A 25,942-nucleotide genomic window follows, 5' to 3' on the forward strand; every position below is an offset into this window, starting at 1 on the left:
AGTTCCTTAGTCAAATCAAGGTAACAGTCGCTGCGGTTTTGAATAAAGTGATCTGACAGATTTCAAGACCCAGATTGAATTGCATTCTTGCACCAACAATTATCATTGCAGATAGCAAGTAAGTGTAAATTTATAAAAGTTAATTAGAGGCTAGCGGATGCTAGACGAAGTCCCACGATCAAACGACTGTTACTCAGAATTCATCTTGACCAGTACGATTGAACAATACGCTGTAATACAGGGACGGAATTCTATGGAAATGGGTTGGGCGAAATTCAGTGAATTTCTTGGCAATACAATGAAATTCCCGAAGCTCAACTAAAAACTGTGAACTGCATACTTTTAGCTGATTTTGAAGAGGGCTGCCCTATTATCCGAAGTAAATATGGTAAAACGGTGCCACGGTGGAACCGAGAACTGCAAATCTTCAAGAAATCAACCAGATAACTTTTGAATCGTGCTTAAAAAAACAAAGAACTTCAGGAACCCCAGCGTAAGAGCCCTTAGAAGCGGGACAAGATGAGCTCTTTCAGAAAGCCGTCCAGAGTTTAGTCAGTACAGAATCTATTGGAAGTATCATATATTATTAAGGAGCACAGGTGGCAGAACTGAGAGAGCCTTCTGCAAACCATTCAACACAAAAATGTTGCGAGAGCAACTGGAACGGGAGCGGTAATTCCCCGTGAAAGGGAAAGAAGGACTATATTAATCTTTTGAGCACTTCCAGGCTTGTGGCATGGATGAGGTTACAGAGCACCTTAAACGACTTCTAGGGAATATTGTACTATGTCTTGCTCTCTCAAAAGCTGCCAGTACACATAAAAGTGGGACGAATGATGATGCTGTGCTAGCAGTTGATAGCGCCTTCCGTTGATCTAATCAACAGTAAGTTCCTGATCTGTGGTAGGAAAACCGGGATGTCTGGAGTTTCTTATTAAGGCAGGCCTAGACCGGATACCTGTTGTTGCGCCGTTCATGATGATGAAGATTCTGAACAATGAGTACAATAGTATTATTTACAAAAGGGGGAACGGAATAGAACGGTCTTGTTCTCCCAAATTTGCAACTGCTGGACATATATATTCAGAGCACTGCAATACTAGCCGTTCATAGATAAATTAACTTAAGCCTATGGAGAACCAACAGACGCAAAATGTTGGAAGGGACATTGGAAGAACTGAAACTAGTTTATGTAATGTCAATTTATGTCATGTCCTCCAATTCTCGGATTCCCATGCTTCTGCTTGGTAGAAGATAAACATTACCCTCAAACGCATAGAAACTTGGGACTAACCAGAAGAATCCGTGGCAGGATATATTGAGAAACCGAACAGGGTTTTGGGGCAGAAGTAAACCTCTCGGATAAAAATGAGAAGTGGGTTCTTACTATTGATCACATTAAATTCGTTCAGAAATGTAGAAATCGTTTGACCTTCCTATCTAAATTCAATACGGTGATACGTGATCACTGTCGCAAAGAAGGCAATTAAATCTCAGATGCGCTGGCAAAAAAGATTCATTTTTCCTTATGCCGGAATCAAAACCAGCACTAACTAATGGTGGCTGTTATCGAAGATTGGAAGCAAATTCCCCATAAGAACAAGTGGTGGAATCTAAATGCAAGAACATCATTCTTTTCTCTTCTTGTCAAAAAACAGGTAATTATTGAAAATCATTAACCAAAAGAAGGCATTATCGAATACACCCAACACTCTGATAGCATGCACTGTAGAGGATATTAGTCACTATCCCATGTATCCGCTAATTAGTTTTCCGTGTGTCCTGGCAAGGCCGTCGGAATACACCCCAACTCAACAATCACTGAATATATTTTGACTAAATACAAGTAGAATTAACGGTATCCGGTCTAGACCTGCCTTAGTAAGGAACTTCAGGTACCTCGATTTTGCGCCGAAGTCCACCAATTCGATATCCCTAAATGCTGTCTGGCGTCCTGACCTATGCCATCGCTCCATCTCAGGCAGGGTCTGCCTCGTCTTCTTTTCCTACCATTGATATTGCCCTTATATATTTTCCGGGTTGAATTATCCTCATCCATACGAATTAAGTGACTCGCCCACCATAACCTATTGAACTGGATTTTATCCACAACTTGACGATCATGGAGTCGTTCGTAGATTTCGTCGTTGCGTAGGCTATGGAATCGTCCATCATAACGGCCAGTTGTGGGGAGCAACTTACTCCCACGTTTTTTGGTCCACGGATCCCTAGTTTGGTGCAAAGCACCCAAGCGGTTTAGTTCAATATAATTCGCATCCTTGTCGTGTTTTTGCGATGATATACATAAAGGAGCGTTTTTCCACCTGTTACCACTTTCGGTCACGCTGCTCCCAGGGCAGAGGTGAGGCAGCGTCTGAAGAGTTGCCTCTACCCTGGACGAAACCGTTAGTCATTTTTTGTTTTTTGGTTGGTGTAAGTTATTGGAGAGAAGGGTAAAAAGCGAATCGGTTCAAAAGCCTCTGTGGAAAGTGACATGGCTGGCTCTTAAATGTGGCATAACAATGCTTTCCTTTCGGCACCCGGGCACACCGAATACAGCCATTGGACATCGCAGTATTTGGAGCGTTTAAAACCAAGTATGCTGGAAAACATCATGCCTGGAAAAACAGCCACGTGGGCATTACATTCGATCTTCATCACGTGCCCCTTATTGCGGTCTCAATTTTGCTGTCACACCGAAGAACACCAAAGCGACTTTCAAAACATCAGGAGTTTTCTCATCCAATTTCGTAGCTGCACATTTCAGTGGGGAAAACCGATGCGATTATGAAGACGAAGACCAAGAAACCCAACGTAAATGAAGAAGTCTTAACATATGAAGCTTCAACATCTGAAGTAGACAGCACATCTGGTATATCATCTGCTTCTCTACATGTGGTGTTGGTCCAGTAAAGCAACCTACACCGAGCTGGCAAGACGATGCAAACGAGAATTTTGACATTGCCTGAAGTGGTAAGCAATTTGCAACGAAAGGTGATAACAGGGGCAAGAAGACCGAAGCACAGAAACAAAAATATGATGCAAGGGTAAATTCAGTAAAGCAACAAAAATTCGTGCTTCAATTACAGCAAAGAAGAATTACCAAGAGCCACCTACGACTGATAAAGACGTGAATTTCTGAATCATTTGTAGCAGAAAACAAGTCGGGAAACCGGAAGCTGGACGCTTCAGGTACGAAAGGTTTTGTGTATTTCTTAGTACGTAGCACGTAATATATCCATATATTATGTGAGAGTATCCACTTTCAGGTGATATTGACATTCATAGTCTTCAATTTTCAAAGAAGCAACAAGTTTGAGGTATTATAACTTTGTTAGTAATAGTGCGATTTCCACCAAACTTGGTAAGATCATGCCCTATATTATAGCCTATATCACTGCAAAATTCCATGGTACTAGGATGAACTTAAGGGGGGTTTCTAACCAATTACAAAAAATTGTAGTAATATACTATTATTAATTTTAATTAAACAGATATCGGCATGGAAGGTATTTCGGAGCCCAGGCACCATATATTGGCAGCCTCCTGATTATTTTCAGATTTTTGGGTTTGGTAGTTTCTGAGAATGGCCCCCTTAAAGAAGTGATCACTTCCAACCCCCCGCGCTCGTCACCCATCCAACGAATGTCAAAACTAAGATCGGCTTTGAAAAGTACTAATCGAGACCTTTAATTTGATACCCTACGCTCTTCCCCCCGGACAAAGGGGAGCGCAAACAACACAAGCGAGCACTGGACGTCTACACCATACCTGCGGTAACTGAGGAGGAACTTACGCAAATTTGCCGGAGAATTGGTGATAACAAAGCACCCGGTCTGGATGCTGTTCCCAATAGAGCCCTTAAACTCACTGTTAAGACCAGACCCGTAGAAGCCTCGCGCAAGTACAGAGACGGGGAGCTTTACGAGTGGCGTCTGCGTACCGCACAGTCTCTGAACCGGCGGTGATGGTGATCGCGGGAGTTATCCCCGTTGCCCTTCTTGCTAGGGAGCGTCAGGCCATATACAAGCGCAAGGGAGATGAGCCAAGGGAGGTGGTCGCTCGCGAAGAACGGCAACACACTCTAGACGAGTGGCAGCTCTCTTGGCAAAATGAAACTAGAGGCAGATGGACTGCGCGGCTCATCGGCAACCTAGGTGCGTGGCTGAATCGGAAGCATGGTGAGACTGACTATTTCCTTACCCAATTTTTAAGTGGGCATGGAAGTTTTCAGTCTTACCTGCACAAGATTATAAAGGCGCATTCTCCGGATTGTGTGTTTTGCAATGGAGTTGTGGACGATGCCCACCACACTTTTTTTTCTTGTGGAAGGTGGGATGGGGTTCGTCACCAGCTCTATTTAAACACAGGGGATCTCTCTCCAGACAACATTGTGGAAGAGATGCTGAGGACTGCTGACAGCTGGAACCGTGTTGCCCATTACGTTCGGGCCCTTCTCGTTGCTAAGTAGATAGAACTCGACCGGAGGAGGAGCCGGATGGCAGGGGGTTCCTTGAACTGACAGTTCCCTTCCTCCTCTCCCCTCCCGTTGGTGAAAGGAATTCCCTGATTTGAAGGCTCCGCAAGGCGGGAGAGTTCGGGGGCTGGCCCGAAGTAATGTGACAAACGGTTCCAGGCTAGCTCTCTGACGATGGGGAGGTGTTTAGTTGGTAGTCCGACGATGTACCGAATCGGGAGTCCAACACTGTGTGCGTAAATGCATTCACCTACCCTACCGAAAAAAAAAAAAAAAAAAAAAAAAGGACCAGACCCGACTGGTTTATCAGCGTGTTTGAAACATGCATGATAGAAGGAGTTTTCCTCGACCGGTGGAAGAGGAAAAAACTAGTTTTGCTCCCGAAGCCGAATAAACTCCCAGGACACCCATCATCATACCGACCGATTTGCCTTATCGACACGGCAGTAAAGATGCTCGAAAGGGTCATCTACAACAGACTGCTCCCTATCATCGAATATAAGGATGGACTATCGGAGCGACAATTTGGATTTCGTCAAGCTCACTCAACGATCGACGCCGTAGACGTTGTTTTGAAGCTGGCTCGAGTCGCGATGTCGCCTAAAAATGCTGTGCGGTAGTGACATTGGACATCAAAAATGCGTTCAATTCCGCAAGTTGGGAGTGGATAAAAAGTTCACTGGCTAAAACGGGTGTCCCTAGTTACTTGACTGAGCTCCTCAACAGTTACCTTTCGGAGAGGACACTGTGGTACGACACGGATGAGGGATCCAAGCAGTACGCCGTCACCGCAGGAGTACCACAGGGTTCAGTGTTGGGTCCTCTCTTGTGGAACGTTATGTACAATGGGGTCCTTGTCCTTCCCGTGCCAAAGGAGGCCACGATAATCGGTTTCGCCGATGATCTAGCTGTGGTTGTCGTCGCGAAAGAACCTAAAGACGTTGAAATGTACGCTAACGAAACCATTAGCGCCATAAAAGCGTGGCTGGAGATGGTTCAGCTTGACCTTGCGGAACAAAAGACAGAAGCGGTCTTGATTACCAATCGTAGGAAGAGGAATACGATTAATATTCGCGTTGGTGGTCACGTTATCACTTCGAAGCCGGTTATCAAATACCTAGGAGTGATGATTGACGCTAAAATCAATTTCAAGGGACATCTGAACTATGCCTGTGAGAAAGCGGCAAATATCAGCGTATCATTAGCGCGGATGATGCCTAACATTGGAGGTCCAAGGTACAGTCGCAGATTACTTGTGGCCGGAGTGGTTCGCTCCACACTATTATACGCGGCACCAGTTTGGGAGGAAGCATTATCGTGTGAGAGTAATCGTAGGAGAGCAGCGCCTTCAGAACAATATCAGGCGAGGCAGCGTGTGTTATTGCGGGAATGATCCCGATAGACATTCTGGCAAGTGAGACACGCTGCCTGTTCGAGACAAGAAAAATGAATCCTCTTGAAAAGGATGCAGAATGCCGAAAGGCGGCAAGGCGAGAGTCGCTGGAGAAGTGGCAGAAACGGTGGGATGACTCGTCGAGGGGTCGCTGAACCCACACTTTGATTCCCCGTATTGAGGAGTGGATCCAGCGACGACACGGTGAGATTAACTACCATCTGGCGCAATTCCTGTCAGGACATGGCGGTTACAGTAAGTACCTGCACCAATTCAGGCTGGATGATTCTCCCTTGTGTCCTGAATGTGGTTGCACACCTGAGGACCCGGAGCATGTTATGTTCCACCGTCCACGATTTCTCTCAGAAAGGAGGAGTCTGGAAGACTCCCTGAAAACCACTCTAAGCCCGCAGAACATCGTCGGGGAAATGTTGAAATCGGAGGGAAACTAGTGTGCGGTGAACACCGCAATCAAACGAATACAAGAGGAACTGGGAAGAGCGGAGCGCGCTAGGAGGACGCGAAGAACGGAAGGCGTGGTCACGTAAAGCGCAGTCCACCCCGCGAAGTAATGCTTTTAGTGGGTGAGAATCCCACACGCTGCTGCAACCTGGCGCGGCAGTGTCTTTCTAAGATTTCCGCCTCCATCCATAAAAAAAAAAAGACAGACAGTAAACCGATTTTAATAACAGGCAAACTTGTTTGCACTGATGAAGGGAACAAGTGGTTCCCGAAATATCGGTATTTGCAAGAATAAATACCCACACCAACGAATAAGAAACAACAAGTTTTTATTATTTCAACGTATCTAGTTTCATTGTGAAGTCATACATGAATATTTGTTCAAATTTTTTCAATTTGCAAAGTGGTTCCACTATCTCCATGATTTTTCAAAATGAAGAAATCGAATGTATTTGAATAATTTTTATAATTTTGAAATAAATTCGAATTCCCAAAACGTGGCATTTTCCATCTAATTTAACACGTTGACTGCCAACTACGAGATAACTCGTAGATTGCGATCTTTTTTAGGACGCCAACTATGAGTTATCTCGTCCTATGTTTACTTACCATTTTTGTGCATTTACGATTAAACTCGTAATATATCAGTGCTAATATAGATAGATGGCTTCTAGGAAAAGAACAAAAAATCAATGCAAGCTTGCACAAACAGAAAATTTATTTAGAAACTAACAAAAAATATAATTATAAAAATTAATTGAAATTCAAGAGGTTGCATAATATTTTATTGTTTTTTGTGTAAATTCTTAAAACAATTTTCCACACAAAGGGCTGGCTTCTCTTTGCAGACTGGACAGAAATAACGCGTTTCTCGGCGTTTTTTTGCTTGGGTACATATACGACAAGGCTTTGTTGGGCGCTCTTTTTTTTCGGTAGGTGGCAAACTCTCTAAATAATGTAGCTCTTGCAATTTAATTTTTTTTGAAACTGGTTGAATTTCTTCACCAATCAACGCGATGAGGAATTCTTCTCTGAATTTAATTAGTTTTACGTTAGTAGAAGTAACTTTTTGAAACATTTTGTGAGCATTGTGTATATATATCTCTATAATATGTAATGAAACCTTTTTGGGCCATCTAATACTCTTTCTTAGAGATGAGTAGTATGAAAGCATTTGGTCTGATCGGTCTATGCCAGACATTCCATTATTGTAATCTCGTATTATATTCGGTTTCATAGAAATTTTTCCATTGCGATTACAGACCTCTACCATTTCAACAGCATGCATGTTTGAAATGCTAAGGACATCTCGTTTGTCCTTCCATTTGCATACAGTGACGGGTCCATTTTGCTGCCAAATACACTCCCCTTTTTTCAGCTTGCGATTTACCACATCTCTGGGATTTCCTTTTCTATTACTTCGTAGGGTTCCCTACTTTATTATCAGTTTCCTCACATTTTCCGCTATAAATCTTTATTTTCATGACAAGACCGTCGGACTCACATAGTTCATACAGTTTGATATCATATTTGTGTTTTTTTTATTTTTTATATATTGGCGGAAAAGCAATCTTCCTCGCCATAGCATCATGGATTCGTCAATACAAATATTTCTATCTGGTACATAGCTTTCACGCATAACATGATTGAAATGATTTAGTATCGGTCTCACCTTGTATAATCTGTCGGCAGATGGTATTGAGTTATCAACCAAATGAAAATAACGCAGTATCAACTGGAATCGATTTCGACTCATATGTGAGCGCCAAAAATTTACATTATATAGCTTGTTTGTGCTCCAGTAATGTTCGATTGATGGAAAAGTGCAAGGTCCCATTTGCAACAAAAGTCCAATAAAAACTTTCATCTCTGCAGCACTGACGTCTTTCCACTGTGATAACCTGTTATTTTTTTTTATTACTTTGCGTTTTTCCATTTCTTGCGCGCAAATAAATTAGTTTGTTCCACCAGTAATGCAAGAAATTCATCCGAAAAAAATAAGTCCACCAGCGTATGTACCGTAAAATTTGCCGTATCCAATTTCACACCAATATTTTCTTGGAAAATAAATAATTCAGGATTTTGTTGAATTTCTGTCCACAAATCATCATTCGCATTTGATGTTGTTGTTTGAGAATCTTCGTTATTATCTTCAGGTTCAGGATCAACTTCACATTCGGAGACGACCATATCTTCACTATCACTTGAATTATCAGAAGGTTCATAATCACTACTATCGTTATCATCCTCATCAAACATCTCGTCAATTTCTGAATCACTGAGATTTGCGTAATACTCCATTTCATTTTGAGTCAGTGGTCTTTTCTTTTCCATATTGGGTTCTTGATAATTTAATTATAACAATAATTATAAAACAAAACACTCAAGAGGAACGTAAATGTGATGTACTCGACAAGTTCTGCAGCACTACTGATGAAATATGATGAAATATGCACGCGTATCTATGATTCAGAGATTAGAGAAGCGACAGGTAGAAACGTGTCTGTGCACGAATTATCTCGTAGTTGGCTTCCGCGAAGAGATTTCTGTTCCAGAAGCCAACTACGAGATAATTCGTATGCCCTTTTTTTTATGAAAAAAGCAACAAAAAAATTTTTTTTATGATACCTACGTACTAGAATTTGAGTTTTTAATAATATAATGTGATAAAATCAAATTGCCATTTTTGGCCAGATTTCTGAAAATTGCCTTGGCAGTCAACGTGTTAACCTCCATTTTTAAAATTTCGATAATTTTCGATTTTTAAGTGGATTATGAGTCAAAAACAAAATGTGGTACGACATTCCCACATTCCCCTACATAGCTAGAAATTCAAAATATTCCTGTATATATCCAGTTCCAGAGTTCACTTCATAGGATATTATAGATTGTTTGAAATGTAAAACTTTGATCCTCTATAACTCTGTTATTAACAGTCGCACTTTTTCCAAACTTTCCAAAAATGTGTATTATATTATTGCTTATGACGGTACGCTATGGTATTGTACACCTGTTGGATGAATTTGAGGGTGGTTTTAAATGGATTTCCAAAACATAGTAATATGCTATCATTAATTATATTCGAGCAGATATCAAAATGGGACGTATTTTGAGGCCTAGATTTTGTAGAGGCCAGCTATTGAGATATTTTCCAGTTTTTTCGTTTGTATAGTTTCTGAGAACGGGACCAATTACACTTTTCGGGGCATATATTTTGGGTTATGATTTAACTATATTTCACCCAATGTCAGAAATAAGATCACTTTCGCAAAGTACTAACTAAACTATTTCATGTGATACCGCACATGACCATGTATAGGGAGCCATAAACATTTTCCAGGATGGTTCTATGGTAATTAAGACCGGAGATAAGGCACTGTTCATGCAATCGATGATTCTCTATCCTGACAGGTTCAAGAGTTCAGATTCATAGCATAACTTTACAAATCTTATTTGAAGAAGTGTTCCTTAAGTTCACAATGATTCCAAACCTCGGAGTTGACCCTGAATTACAAAATGGAAGGAATTTAATTATTCGAATTCAATAAAGCTTCGAATAGCTAGGGAAATTTCAAAACAGTTTAGCTCATTCCAGAGGAGCCGAAAAAAATATTGGAAATTTTTCTGGGTAAATACGAGTCAGGTAACAATAGAGGCAACTTAATTACTACCTATTAGACGTCACTTTTGCCAACAATCGACTTTTTCAATGGATTCATGCAGTAATTTCGGAAATAACTGTCATACACTTTCTAGTCACTAATACCAGCTCCTACTAGGAAAGCATAAGAAACTGAGGTCCTTTTTCATCAGGACGACGCACCTGCCCACCAAATTCATATGTCAATGGGTGATTTGATTCGTGGACCTTAAAGTAGATGACTTCCACTTGTTTCCTCATCTCAGGGAACAATTTTTGGGGAAATTTAGTAGTTATTCGCTAGCATACATTCAATAGGTTCAACAACGGCAAAAGTTATCCTATTTCAGTGTTCTTTCGCGGCCCACGCACATATGATTTCCTGTTGCACCTAAAATGTGGATTGTATATCATAAGATGTTGAAAAATGTATCATTAGCCATAAGAACTTTTTCTACGTTCTAAGAAAGGATGTCCATAACTTTTCTAGTTCAGAAATATTATCCCGATTTGTGGTTTTTCCCACAATGTCATTATTCACCGCCCAACCATGTATTAGTACTTTATTATTTGTAGTGCAATACCCCGTCAATTGAATGGTCAGCAATTTATTATCTTTTTCTGATCGATAGCCATGAATCGAATAGATTATGTAGTGCTACGGAGGTAAATGGCAGCTCTGAATCGAATTTACCCATTGCAAGTATAATAGAACATATACATAAGTGTATACATGTGTAAAAACAATCTAGATCCTTTTAGAAAGTAGGCCAATATGTGGACATTACGTAAGCATCAGCGTATTATTTACAGCTCGAATAAACCTAAAATCACGATAGCTTTATCTTTTCGAATGTCTCCAAAACAAATCTGGTAAGAAACTATTGATTGACTCATCCTTTGGTACATAGTATTGACAAAACTTTCTAGTTCACTAAATCCTAAATAGTATCTTTTTGAGACACTAATTTACGTATCAATTCGATGACAAACGTTATTAGATTCAGCAATTACAACTAATTGCATTAATCAAATGATTGTTGGCCAACTACTTGTTTGTCAGCAAATATGTAATTACAAACAAGTGGGCATTTATACAACTTTGTCAGTGCTCAATATGAAGAATCTGAAATTGAATTAATTAACTGTGAAAAGGAAAAGTAAGAGCCAGCTCTCGTCCCGAGAATCATCGTAATCGAATTTGTTGTGCTGTTGTTCAAAACGAAGACAAACTATTTGACTTAGTTTGGTATATTTTTTGAAGTATTGATAGAAAGAGTAACAGTGAAAGGTTTTAGTTATCTATACTCATTGTAGTATCTAATTATTATTCAGATCAACTTATCTCATATTTAGTTCTCCTGTGTGGCTCAGAGTGTCAAATTGACATTTAGTACTGCATCAAACGATACTCAAGCCGCAAGTAATCAGAAAATTGTACAGATTTGAAAAGAAAATGATCGCACGCTATGTACATTTCCATGCTAGTGTGCAATTAAATGCCGATCATCTAACTGATCTAGGTGGGGGGGGGGAGCTACAGGACCGAAGAGACGATAGTAAGATAATGAGACTAAGAAAAAGCGAAGAGAATACTGGAGAGTTCAGAAAGTCGGAAAAACCAATTAAATCAACCTCGTGTCACCGTATTAATGATGATGTTCATCGCTGAAATTTGAAGATTATTTATTAGCCAAGTGTTACACGTAAGAAACAGGTTGAAGAAAGCTTTCCCTTATTGACTGAATTTATTTGTTAAAAATTACAAACAACGCGTTCCAGGAACCAACCGTGTGTTGGAGGAGACAGTTGGTCCCCAATAGTATTTGCGACGTCAAACAAATACTTTTATGTAAGAAGAGAAAACTCACTTTAATCTGTTTTTTTTTGTACTGTGATGTTTTAGCAGACTAGTGGAAATGGTTTGAAAAAGTCACATCTTGGGATTCATTTGAGTTTTGCCTGCCAAAGCAGGATCCTAGTCAGACGATTGAATTGGTATGTGGCCTTACGTGAATTATTGCTGTGGCTGCAAATTTTGGTTTTGTCAGAAGCGCGTGGGAGTTAGAGAAGGCTGGTAGTTTTATGCTTTGAACTATATCAACAAAGCAATTCCACATTTGTAAAACAACTTGACACGATGACAGACAGTAGAGAAATCAAACGATTCTTCCAAATAGCGGATTCTTCAGAAATTGACTTCATTACAAAATATAAGAGAATTTGGTATTACACTACACTGTAGGCATCCTATGAAACCCTCTACGAGCTAGATATATCGAATGAATACCGTAAAAAAGATTACCTATTGGGATATTCATCGTCTAAGCAGGATATCTGACTACCATGAAGAATACGAACGCGACAGGAGAGCAAAACCGGTCTAAGCAACGAAAAGCTTGGACTTCAGTTCTCCTTATGCCATAGTTGTATATTGGTACAAAGGGTTCATAAAAGACGACCTGTCCTGCATGGAGAGGATAAGGTGAAAACATTTGATCATTGTTGACCGAGGAGTGGTGATCAAACATTTAGTTGATTATGATTAAATTCCTTGCAAAGATAGTCACTACCCCTACTCAAGAAATCAAATAAGAAGATTGCCGAAAACTATTAAAGCCAAAAAACGAAGTTCCTCTTTACCAGTGCAACGTATCTGTTTACTAGGTCGAAGTTTTGATTGTTGGCATCCACGAATCGACATTAAACTGCTTTTTACAGCTTCCTCGTTTCAAAAAATGACTTTGGGGACAAAGTTTTTGAGATAAATTCAGCGCGGTGGTTACTTTTCTTTTTTTTTATCACTACAGCCCGTTTCGAGTCTTAGGTTCCCGAACGCCTTTTTGATCCTCTCGGTTTAATGTCTGTATCTAGCAATTGCCTCTATCTAATAATAAACCTCTGCTGGCGTCAACTAAGTTCTTCCGTCATTTAATTGGCAAGCCCCATCATTTCTTCTTTAGTATGTGGCTAGCCTATTGAAACTTTCACAATTTTTTCATCTTAGTAACTCCAGATTATACAATTCTGCATTGCATCTGACTATCTTCTTGAATTACTTCATGGTTATTTTTTAGCACCTTTCTTCCAAAGGCATTTAACATTTTTCCGTAAGCTTAAATCCAAGTCAGATATCTTTCTGAACACGTGCTCAAGTTGAGGTGCACGGGGGCCAGCACACCCCCCGGCCAAGACCGGTCGCTGTTAAAATTCAGTTAGTTAGCTTGTTGTGAATTTTCACCTGAAAAGTTGACCTCCATCATGGTTACATTTTTAAGACGAACTAGCTTTACCAGAGCGTCCAACTAGGGCAAATCTGTATAAAGTACTTTGTGATTGATACTATAGTATGCTCATTCGATATCGACCAATATTTTCCAGACGTCAACGTTGAACTCTTGAGGACCTGGTACTCCTTCAGCCTGGTTTCCACGATTTCAATGAATACTTTGTTGGCCGAACAATGTATCAAGAACCTCCTGTAATTGTTGCATGATAGCTTGTTCCCTTTTTTATAGAGATGATCCTGCTTACACTGCTTGCATAATTGTCATTAATACTCTAGTGCATTGTTGAATTTGAATTTTTCGGCAGTATCTGATTGGCTTGATGCCCTGTTCAAATTACAAGTTAAGGTTGCATAATTGGGTAAGTTTTTGCACAACCGCATTAAACGCCCTCGAACGAGCCAAGAGTGTGTATGGCCCAGCTGAGGGTGGGTTCATTTAACTGCTGGTTATGTTTTTGAGACAAGCGCATCTAGTGGAGGATGAATAGCAACAGCCCGGAAACCTTTTTCAATGCACAGGAACAAGTACTACTAGTACCGCAAGCTAAAGTGAAACAGTATATGCTTAGAACAATGGGGAACTTGACCTCTAGTATGTAAACTTCGAAAACAGTTAACATTTGTCCCAAATAACTCGTGGGTCTAAAACAAGGACTCAATAAAAATAATCAAAAATGGACCGATGAAGGCGCATAATCGGGGGAAGAGCTACTGACCTCCAGCCAGGAGACAGTCACCATTAAGGGCAGTCCAGTCGGTACCCATAGAAACACTGGTGTGCTGAGGCAAAGAAGCGGATGTCCTCAGGAGTCGTGCTCAATGGCCGGAAACAGAAGACCATACTTACAGTATCCATGATTTCGAAGAATTAAGAGGTTGGTGGTGCCTTCGAGCGGGATGAAAAGGACTTCGCTAAATAGTGGAAAACAACTACAAACGCCTGAGAAGCCAACAGAAGGCGAAACCTACCGCTTTCAATGGCAATCAACCTCTAAATAATGGCAAGTTACAAAACAAGAAAAGCAAAGTGTGCAACAGCTCGGACGCCAAGCAAACTCTGTAAATAGTGAAATAACAGCGACCAGCTAACGAAGTACGCACTGTAGACACCACAGTTGCCTGGCCAGGAGTTCTTACTTACGGGTGACGCCGGTGAATAGTAATTCTCCTAGTGTCAAACTGATGGCTTAGGAGTGGAACAGTGTTGGGGGCAGGCTGTCGGAGATGGTCATCGAACATCCCTTGGGTGGCAGGGGGAAAGCGGATCCTTTGATTTCTCCCAAGTGGTCCGTGGGTCCCACGTCATTGCATGCGAGAACCAGTTCTCCAGGGATTTTCTCCGTTCGGCGTCAAGGCGCTGAAACAGGGGGATTACAAAGCTTGGTTCGGAGTCAGGAAAGTAAAGGTGAAAACTAGACAACAACCTGCATCCAGTTAACGGTACCAAAGAGCAGTTGGAAGCGATGAAGATTATCGGATCGACGGGGACTCACAATCCGTCCGATGATGATTCTGAGGGCAGCTTAGATAAATTGACAGCACTAGAAGTGCGCGTCAACTAATCTCCTGGTCTTCCTCTAAGAGGAAAACATCGACGTCGCATTAATACAGGAGTCCTAGATCGGACGAGCTCGCACTATCAAAGTAGATATTAAAATATATTTCATGGTACAAGTGACACTGGGGTATATAATCCTACTAACCGACAAAATGACTTTGAGCGTGGAAAACTGGAAAGTGTTTGACCAGAGGTTTTTCTCAGATCACAGTTGGACATTTTTCAGCTTAAATCTCGCTGTAAAAGTGGCCAACCCTTTCAGAAGCCACACTGGAGGAATTTTGGTGAACTTATCCAGAACCAGCTCATCGGTGCACGAATCGGTGACATTGGTACAACAATCGGACTGGAGTCAAAAGTCAGGGCTCTGAAAAAGGCATTCAAAACCGCCTTCAAAGTCGAATGTCCGCCAAAACACAGCAAATGCTACCATGGTGATATGAAAGTTGTCCATAGGAAGCCGACCAGAGTGGTTTTAATATATGATGCGCGCACAAATACTGTTTACAGCTAAACAAAAACTAGCTAGAGCAAGGCTGCGTACACTATGTAAACGATTCTTCGAGGACCTTAAAGAGATCTCCATTTGCATGTGTGTGGGAGCTGCTATCCTTCGCGAATGCTACGGGCTTGCTCTAAAGTTCTGAGTTAGCTAGACTCTACCTCCTTGCCCCATCCACACCAGTCATGGTCTCAGAGTTTGATGGTAGGAAAACGGCGCACTACAGCGCTCATTGGGCTCCTTAGAGCGGTCACTAATATCTACCTGCCATCCGACTGGCAGTTTTTGATTGATTTCTGGTAGGTTCCTGTATATATTGTCTGCAAGCATCGTTATTCCTACCCGTTATTTGTTTACATATTGTGCAATTATGGGACATCAATGAGTGACTTTCACTAGACAATGGTCAGAGTCACAGTTTGCTCCGCGAAATGTACATACAACGAGTATGAAAGAGACCCCTCTTATCTGAATAAGCGCATAGTCATTCTAGCTGTAAACTAAAGTATTTGGAGGTAGATTCTTTGGTGTATGTATGTACTGTTGTAGAAAGGATGTGAAGCTTAGTTAGTTTAGTTTACTGGGGGAGCCGCAGCACCGAGCACTCAGACCATTGTTAGGCCCATTGTACTATCCCCGTAAATCACTTATTCAATAGCTTCCTACCTAAGGTGTTCGCAGGCTTTAACGAATTTCTCCAGAGGCAGAGAGTGTGCGTTTTCTTCATTGAAGAAAACCTTGAAAAGATGAAAGAGTACCAATTTCCCCACTCGGCTACGTGAATCCTTGCAATTTCACCCTTCAGAATTGATTTGACAGTAGATGGTCGGATTTCAAGAGCTGGTTCTGGCCCCACCATTGTGGATCCAAATACTCGGCGAGTCAGTCTGTCAGCCTCCTCATTACTAGCGATGTTAGAGTGCCCCGGCACCCACATCATGAATGTCGTGTTCAGTCGACCAAGTTTCAACAGCACCTAATGTCAACTCCACACCAACTGGCTTGATATGTCGTTGCTGTTTAGTGCTGATAATGCCTCTTGACTGTCGGAACAGATTCGAATAGTGCAACCCTTCCATTTTTGTCGCAAACATTCTTCTGCTGCCAATGAAATGGCATATATCTCCGCCTGGAATATGGTCGTCGTTTTAGCGAGGGGTCGGGCCAGTTCTATAATCAGATTTCCCGAGAACATCCCTGCACCCGAACCGCCCTCCATGACTGACCCGTCGGTGGAGATTATTCAATCTGTAATCTGAAAAGACTCGTGGCCATTTGTCGACCATTCTTCTCTTTCGGTGATTACGACAGTGTATGTCTTTTCAAATACGAATCTGGAAACCATATGATCGGGCGGCATCAGAGCTACCGGATGTTTGTCAAGGAATTTCCAGATAGACGCATGACCGTGTGATTGGCCGCCTCCATTCCACGCTCGAATGGCATCGAGTCTATATGTGTCATTGGCTGCTTTCCGTTCCACCTCCAAGTGGATGGGGGGTAGATTTAGGATAGCTTTAAGGTTCGCAGTCGGCGTAGTATTCATTGCTCCAGTAATGTTTAGGCAACCAAGCCTCTGAATCTGCGTTAGCAGCTTCCTGCTGTTAGCAAAGTTCAATCCTGGTTTTATTATGGATGTATACATCCAGTGTATCCGTTTTGGTGAAAGTCCCCAGGTCTTACTTATCGCATTCCTACATTACCAGAGTAATCTGCAGGATTCCTGATATTGTTGCTGGTCATGGTGCTTCCACGTTAACTTGGAGTCGAAATGTACTCCTAAATACTTGACTGTTTGTGCCAGTTGGATTTCCACCCCTGCTAAACTGAGTAGTGTAGAACTGCCCCACCTGACACGTTCCTAGTGAGCATAACTAGTCCAATCTTCCTAGCGTTCACCGTGAGTCCATTGCGGAGGCACCAACTGTGGACTTCATGCAGAGTGGCATTCAAGCGGTTACATACCGTGTTCGCAAACTTGCCTGTAATAATTACGGCTAGGTTGTCCGCAAATGCGTGCGCGAAGACTTTTTGTCCTCCAGAAGCCACAGCAGGGTATCCATTACGAAGAGCCATAACAGTGGAGGGAGAACCCCTCCCTGTGGCCAGCCCCTAAAACACCCTGCTTCTTTAGACTTCCGGCCGACAAATATGTGGATTTTTCTCCACTCTAACCTGTGGAGTATCCAACTGATTAACAAGCGTTCGATTCCGCGAATGAGACATAATTGAAAGCACCTTCGATGTCCATGAATGCGCCTAAGGCGTATTCTTTTTCGGAACATACCCTTTTCAATTTTTGTCCTGAGCTCATGGAGTGCTGCCTCCGTGGATTTGCCTTTCTGATAGGCATGTGGCCTATGGCGAAGTGACCACTAAGGAATGTGTGTATCCCTTATGAAGCGATCTACTGCTCTTTCCAGTTCTTTTAGTAGAAAGGACGTTAGACTGATTGGTCGGTAGCTTTTTGCTTCTGTGTAGGGAGGTCTCTCTGGTTTTTGAATAAATAACACCTTCACATCACGCTAGTTAATTGAAATATAGGCGTGTTCTAGGCATGCACAATATATATTCCGAATATCTAGACCCAGGACATCCATTCCTTCTATTATTAGAACAGGAATGAAACCATCTAGACCTGCGGACTTGCGTCTATGGAACGAGTTAAATGCCCATTTTACTCGCTCCAGTGATACTATTTTGTATGCCAGATTCCAGTCTGTCAGTTGAGGAGTGTATGCATCTCTCGGCCCGGAGATTAGATTTTGGATGTGCAAATAGTTTGCCGTTTCGTCATCGCTTTCTGTGTACGTGTACCTCCCGCCCTGGAAACGTAAATAACTCAGTTTCTGGCTACTTTCCTTAACCAGAATCTGCTTCCTTTGAGATTGCCTGAAGATAGTTAGTCTCTTCCTAAAAGCGTCTCCATGATGATCGTTTAGTCAAGCTTATGTTCATCTTTAGAGCCTTCTTTATAACGATTCCAGCTAGCGTCCGAATCACACTTCAGAACACGATTGAGGAGCATCCTTGTCACTCTCCTCTGTTTTGCCAAATACGAGTTCCACCACCATGGTGGGTTTTACCTTTCTTTGGCATCTTGAGTGGACAACTTTCTTCGAAAGCTTCTCTCATTCTAGTTGTGATCATTCTGGGTTGTCTTTTCAATTCCAGTTATGAATTTGATGCGCTTCCCAGGGATCGTGACTTGGCGCTCCATTCTATTTTATACGTTGCCCAATCTGTCTTCCGCATATTCCGAAATGAAGTGGGTGGAAGTGGATCCATGCCCACTACGAAATCAATGCGTCTGTGATCCGAGAGTGTGATATCGTGTGATACTCTCCATTCTCCGACCAGAGCCGCGATGTCAGGAGATGCTACCGTGATGTCGATGACCTCTCGCCTGATCACGTTGAAGAAAGTTGGTTCATTACCCAAATTAAGGATCTGCAAATCGGTTCCTACTAGATACCCCAGTACTCTCGATACTCTTGCATGGATGTTGGAACTTCCCCAGCATATGTGATGAGCGTTAACATAACATCCTGCTATTACCCCCATGCCTCTACTTTTGGCATATTGCATGTTCCGCCGGGAAGGTCTTCTAGGTCATAGGGGAAATAGGCAGAGCATCAAAGTACCTCTTAATCTCCCTGTTGATTTTTTTTATGGTTAGTTTAGCCGATGTGGTGTCGCCATCATCTGGAAGTCTTTTGGGACTAAAATGCAGGAGCAGGGTCGATCACTTCCATCCGTTGGAAGTTTAGTCCCCTGACTACCCCACCAACATCCCACGGTTGTTGTATGAGGTATGATGTGAAGCTTACTGTCAGATAAGGCTATCTATATTTTGAAAGTTCCACAAATACAATAGGCATTACATCTGCAACGTAACTATTTGCTTCCATGGAGGCCCAGTTTCCGCTTCTAACTTTCTTCAAATTTATTAAATCTCCTTTTTGCCCAAAAGGGGGTACTCCCCCTTCCAGCTTTGAATACTGGGAACAATGAAATTACTTTTCAATTTGATAACATTCACATGTAATGGAATTCATTTATAATACATTTGATACCGGTAGCTCTAGTTTTTGTGGTAAATGTTCGGTTTTAGTTCAAAATTTACATCCCTAAGAAACAAGGACTGAAACCGATAAGAAAAGTTTCGAAACTTTCAGCAGACTCCCAAATTACTCTAGTTTAGAATTTGGTTGGTTTTCCATGGAAACTTCTTCGTACCTTAGGGAGATCATGACAGACAACATCATACTCTCATTCATTTTCGATAACACTCAGTGCGGCAAGAAAAAGCACAGTAACATGGGCTGCTGTAACGGGCGATTTAAGGCCAATCTTCGTCACAAAATTAAGTTAATTTTTGTTAGATATTCAATACTCATAAGGTAAACTTACTGGCAGACGAAAAAGACTACTCGACTATTTTAATGAATAACTCCCAATTTAAGCTCCTTTGCTTCGTACGTCCGCAGCCCTGATCCTTATTCTCAAACGATATCGTTACGCTTTAAGATGCATCTTTATTGCTTCCTAAATATGTTGAGCGATGTCGAGAACATATTTGAAAATCTACGACATATTTATGTGGGAGCGTATTGTAGAAGGAAAACTTTCAACATACTTGCGCATAGAGACAGCGTTGCTATCCGCTCCCATATCTACATTAAATTTCAGACAAAAAAGATATAATTTCCCATATGCATATGTGCAGCGTAAAATCCAAAGCCACAGATTAAGCATTTTCGCTTCCGTTCAAACAATTTTCAATTTCCCTAAGGATGTTTTAATGAAATAATAATTTTGAGTTTAGAATTAAAATATTTTTTTTTTAGTTCATCTAAATTTGCCTTTCTGCCATCATTTTGCTGGGAGTGCGCTAAAAAGTTGTTCTACGAGAGAACATTAATTAAAAGTTGAAGCAGCAAAAACTGCTGCCTGCGAGAATATTTATGGCATCTCGAGTTGAATGGGGTGGTCTGAAATCTTGCTCATGTCAATTTTGCCGGTAATAAATCTAGAAAAGAATCAGAACCCCATGTCTTTGATTTTCCCGGTTTGGTCGCTGAAAATTTATCGTTGCGTTGGAGCGAGAAGTTTCGACAGATGTGATGTGGAGTTGATTCTGTTAATGGGGCAGATAATACTAATCAGTAGAGGGTGAAAAGTCTCGGGTGTGTGTGTGTGTTTGAGGTGGAGGAGAGGCAGGACCTCTGAGTACTCAGGCCTTAGTGGTCCGTTGTACTCGATCCCCCGTCTAATGGAATATCCTGGATTCGTTTATGTATTGCAGGATTTCCATTAGGAGATGTGATGCTAATCGCTGCATTTGGAGCAGATCAGCACCAAAAATCTGATGTCTGATGCATCCGTAAGCGGGGCACTCACATAGAAAATGTTCCGTGAATTTCGCTCCCTCATTACAGGATGGACACATATCATCTTGGCTATGAATCTAAGAGATGAAGAGAAACGGTTGAGGGAACTATATTAGGCGGGCCTACAAGGGATGGAGCAGTCCAGGGTGCTTATTGGGGGATACGATTCCATGCGCACAAAGGATTGCTTAAACCTCACCAAAAAGAACCTCCGAATCATAGTGGGAATTTTCACTGGTCATTGTCGACTGAACTATCACCTAGGGAAGATATCTACGGACACTGCCTGCAGGTTTTGTGAGGAGGAGGACGAAACCTCTATACACGTCCTGGGACAGTGTCCGGCACTTGTGCAAAGTAGATCGAGACATCTGGGAGAACACTTAATACCAGATGCAAAGTTGAAACATCTGGAAGTGGGGAACATACCAAAGTTCCTAACGGCTACAGACCTGCTTGAGATACTATGATTAATAGGTACACAATAACCAGTAAAAGGGGCACAATAGTTCTTCAAGGACGCGGTGCAACTTTCCCTTAACAGAATAATAATAATCATCTTTGATAATTCCTATTTTGAACATATGCCCAGCCAGTCAGAATGCCCACAATACTTCTGCAAGTCTTCCTGCTTTTCGGCAGGATAAATGTTGTAGTATTTTTGTTTGGTCCTGACAGGAAGAGTTTGGTCTGTCCAGCAGCATTAAGCACCTGTCATATTGGGAAGCCTGTTCCCAGTTTTTGATAGCATCAGCCAATGCTACCGACACCCTAATTGCTGGTTCCGGTCTGGGCATGGGGAAAGTTGAAGCCTCTTTTGCTAACGCATCGGAGATTTCATTTGCCTCTATACCACAATGACCAGGTAATCATCATCAACGGCGCAACACCCGGTATCCGGTCTAGGTATGCCTTAATAAGGACATCCCGGGGTTGCGCCGAGGTCCACCAATTCGATATCCCTAAAAGCTGTCTGGCGTCCTGACCTACGCCATCGCTCCATCTTAGGCAGGGTCTGCCTCGTCTTCCTTTTCTACCATAGATATTGTCTTTATTCACTTTCCGGGTGGGATCATCCTCTTCCATACTGATTAAGTGACCCGCCAACCGTAACCTATTGAGCTGGATTTTATCCACAACCTGACGGTCATGGTATCGCTCATAGATTTCGTCATTGTGTAGGCTACGGAATCGTCCATCCTCATGTAGGGGGCCAAAAATTCTTCGGAGGATTCTTCCCTCGAATGCGGCCAAGAGTTCGCAATTTTTCTTGCTAAGAACCCAAGTCTCCGAGGAATACATGAGGACTGGCAAGGTCATAGTCTTGTACAGTAAGAGCTTTGACCCTATGGTGAGACGTTTCGAGCGAAACAGTTTTTGTAAGCTGAAATAGGCTCTGTTGGCTGACAACAACCGTGCGTGGATTTCCTCATCGTAGCTGTTATCGGTTGTGATTTTCGACCCTAGATAGGAGAAATTATCAACGGTCTCAAAGTTGTATTCTCCTATCCTTATTCTTCCTGTTTGACCAGTGCGGTTTTGTGTTGTTGACCGGTTCGTTTTCGGTGCTGACGTTGACACCATATACTTTGTCTTGCCTTCATTGATGTGCAGCCCAAGATGTCGCGCCGCTTGCTCGATCTGGATGAAGGCAGTTTGTACGTCTCGGGTGGTTCTTCCCACGATGTCGATATCGTCAGCATAGGCCACCAGTTGGGTGGACTTAACGAGGATCGGATCTCTTGCGTTTACCCCGGCATCGCGGATCACTTTCTTGAGGACGAAGATAAAGAGGACGCATGATAGGGCATCCCCTTGTCGTAGACCGTTGTTGATGTCGAATGGTCTTGAGAGCGATCCTTCTGCTTTCATCTGGCCTCGCACATTGGTCAGGGTCAGCCTAGTCAGTCTTATTAATTTCTTCGGGATACCGAATTCTCTCATGGCCGTGTACAGTTTTACCCTGGCTATGACCAAGTACCCAGAGTAAATCCACCGTATTGAATCTAGAAACAGAATTCAATCGGCTCCTACAATCCCGAACTTTTTTGGGAGTGATCAAAGTACTACTCTACGCCCTCAATGCGGCTTGACTATCGCTACAGATTGCCTGCCCTTCAACCGCTCGTCAATGATCCAGGTTGCGGCCTTTAAGGTTGCATACATTTCAGCCTGAAAGACTGTTGTGTATTGTCCCAAAGAAAAATCCCACTTCTGGTTTTTATCCGCGAGGTTGACTCGTGCACCAGAATTATTTTCTGTCTTTGAGCCATCGGTGTAGAAGGCGCCCGTATATCCTGACACGCATTCTTCTGGTTCGGCCCAGTTTTCTCTTTGTTTCAAGATAACATCATATCTTCTACCAAACAAATGTATGGGGATCCGAGAATCGGAAGGCACTGCAAAAACTAGATTCAGTTCTCTCAATGACTCTTCCAATGCTTTGTGCCCCACGTCCATTGTTTTCCCATAGATCTAATCGAATTAGTCTATGAGCCGCTCTCATTACAGTTTTTTTTTCTTGGGGTAGGGTAGGTGAATGCATTTACGCACACAGTGCTGGATTCCCGATTCGGTACGTCGTCGGACTACCAACTAAACACCTCCCCATCGTCAGAGAGCTAGCCTGGAACCGTTTGTCACATTACTTCGGGTCAGCCCCCGAACTCTCCCGCCTTGCGGAGCCTTCACATCAGGCAATTCCTTTCACCAACGGGAGGGGAGAGGAGGAAGGGAACTGTCAGTTCAAGGAGCCCCCTGCCATCCAGCTCCTCCACCGGTCGAGTTCTATCTTCTTAGCAACGATAAGGGCCCGAACGTAATGGGCAACACGGTTCCACCTGTCAGCAGTCCTCAGCATCTCTTCCACAATGTTGTCTGGAGGGAGATCCCCTGTGTTTAAATAGAGCTGCTGACGAACCCCATCCCACCTTCCACAAGAAAAAAAAGTGTGGTGGGCATCGTCCACAACTCCATTGCAAAACACACAATCCGGAGAACGCGCCTTTCCAATCTTGTGCAGGTAAGACTGAAAACTTCCATGCCCACTTAAAAATTGGGTAACGAAATAGTCAGTCTCACCATGCTTCCGATTCAGCCACGCACATAAGTTGCCGATGAGCCGCGCAGTCCATCTGCCTCTAGTTTCATTTTGCCAAGAGAGCTGCCACTCGTCTAGCGTGTGTTGCCGTTCTTCGCGAGCAACCGCCCCCCTTGGCTCATCTCCCTTGCGCTTGTATATGGCCTGACGCTCCCTAGCAAGAAGGGCAACGGGGATAACTCCCGCGATCACCATCACGGCCGATTCAGAGACTGTGCGGTACGCAGACGCCACCCGTAAAGCTCCCCGTCTCTGTACTTGCGCGAGGCGTCTACGATATACCTCCTTGTTAAGAGCGCCAGCCCATACCTCTGCGCTGTAGAGCAGGACAGACTGCGTTGAGCTCATCAGAAACTCCAGCCGCAGCTGTCATTACAGTGCTCTGAATAAATAAATTCAAGGGCACCGGTGATACTCAGACACACATTTTTTGCAGTGTGGCTAGTTTACAGCGAAAACTCTTCTGCTTCACCCTAACCCATCACACTACGGATGCATAAGCAAACATCGGCCTAATGATAGCAACATATATCCATAACTCTCCATGTCGAGACAAAAATCCGCCTACACAGCCCATAAGCTGTGAGAGGTCATTTCATCTTTACCTCTACATGTTTGTTCCAAAAAAGCTTCTTGTCTAGAATAAGTCGCAGATATTTCACTTCTTTGGAGAGTTGAAGGTTTGTACCTCTCACCTCTGGAAGGCAAACACCATTCAGTTTCCTCCTTCTTGTAAATAATACCATTGTGGTTTTATTTGAATTTACTGAAAGTCCATGCCTGAGACACCAACTGTCAATCAAATCAACTAAGCACTGTATAATTCTACACATCATTACGAGATCTCGACCAACAGCTAGTACAGCCACATCATCCGCATAAACTTGAACGTGTATTGACAAATTTTAAAGTTCGCATAGTAGTGAATTGATCAGCATACTCCACAAAACTGGCGATAGCACACCTTCTTGCGGGCAGCCTTTCTTCACTTCCGTTGTTAAGTAGCGATCAACACCCACTTCAGCACACAACAATCTCTGCATTATTAGAGTTTCGTCAACACCATGCTCTCTGGTAGCATTATAGAGCTTTTGGAAAGGGCACAGTCAAAAGCCCCTTCAATCTCCAGGAACACCCCATCGTGTACTCACCCTTCAGAGTTGGATCCTCTATCTTTGAAACCAAAAATGAAGAGCAGACTCACACGACTTTCCACGTTGGTAAGCATGTTGGTTTCCATTTAGGGGGTGCACCTTTAGCGCCTTCTCGCGAATGTGATACTCATAGGACATTTCAGCGAAAATGATGTTATGATTTGCCTGAAGTTCTTTGGATTAGAATAGTCATCTCTTCCAGGCTTAGGTATGAAAACTACCTTCATCTTCTGCCAAGAGGAAGGTACGTAGCTTAGACCAAGACATCCTCGAAAAAAATTTCTTTTAAGTTGCTCTAAGTGTTCTATACCCTCTTTTAGCATCGCTGGGTAGTTGCCATCCATACTAGGTGCTTTAAACTGTTCAAGTTATAGTATAGTAGCTCTCACTTTTCATTGGTAACAACCGCTCTCTCTCACAGTGTCCCAACTCGCTTTGCAACACCTTCGTGCAGAAGGGTTTGCAGAAACCCCCAATTCTCTTCTTCCCACTTTTGAGGCCTGTGCTCCCGGGTGGTGTACTTCCAAGAGAGTCTGTATAGAGTCAACTCTGGAGTTCGTGAAAGTACCACCCGGTTTTCTAAGAGAGTCCAGCTTGGCCAACTCATCCTGATTAAGGACCCTGCACCACCTGGAAGTCTCCCTTTCACCTTCCAGTTCCTCACAGTATGCTTTAAAAGAGTTTCGTTTCGAACGTTATACGAGCCTCTTATATTCATGCTGTGAGTTCTGGAATTTGGCCAGTCTTCATCTTTATTGCTTTTGCAAGCACGATTTAGAAGTCGTCTGGTTGATTTCCTGAGTCTCTGCAGTTCTCGGTTCCATGATGGATGGTTTTACCACTTTGGCCTCGGGAAATAGGACAACCCTCTTCAAAGCACTCTCAAAGTGTGCGATTCAGAGTTTGCAATTGATTTCTATCGCTAAAGGAGTCCTAGTTGCTTAGGGAGCTCAACTTTGTCGCCAAGAAGTTCA

Source organism: Hermetia illucens, chromosome 5, assembly GCF_905115235.1.
Source record: "Hermetia illucens chromosome 5, iHerIll2.2.curated.20191125, whole genome shotgun sequence".
Classification (NCBI taxonomy): domain Eukaryota; kingdom Metazoa; phylum Arthropoda; class Insecta; order Diptera; family Stratiomyidae; genus Hermetia; species Hermetia illucens.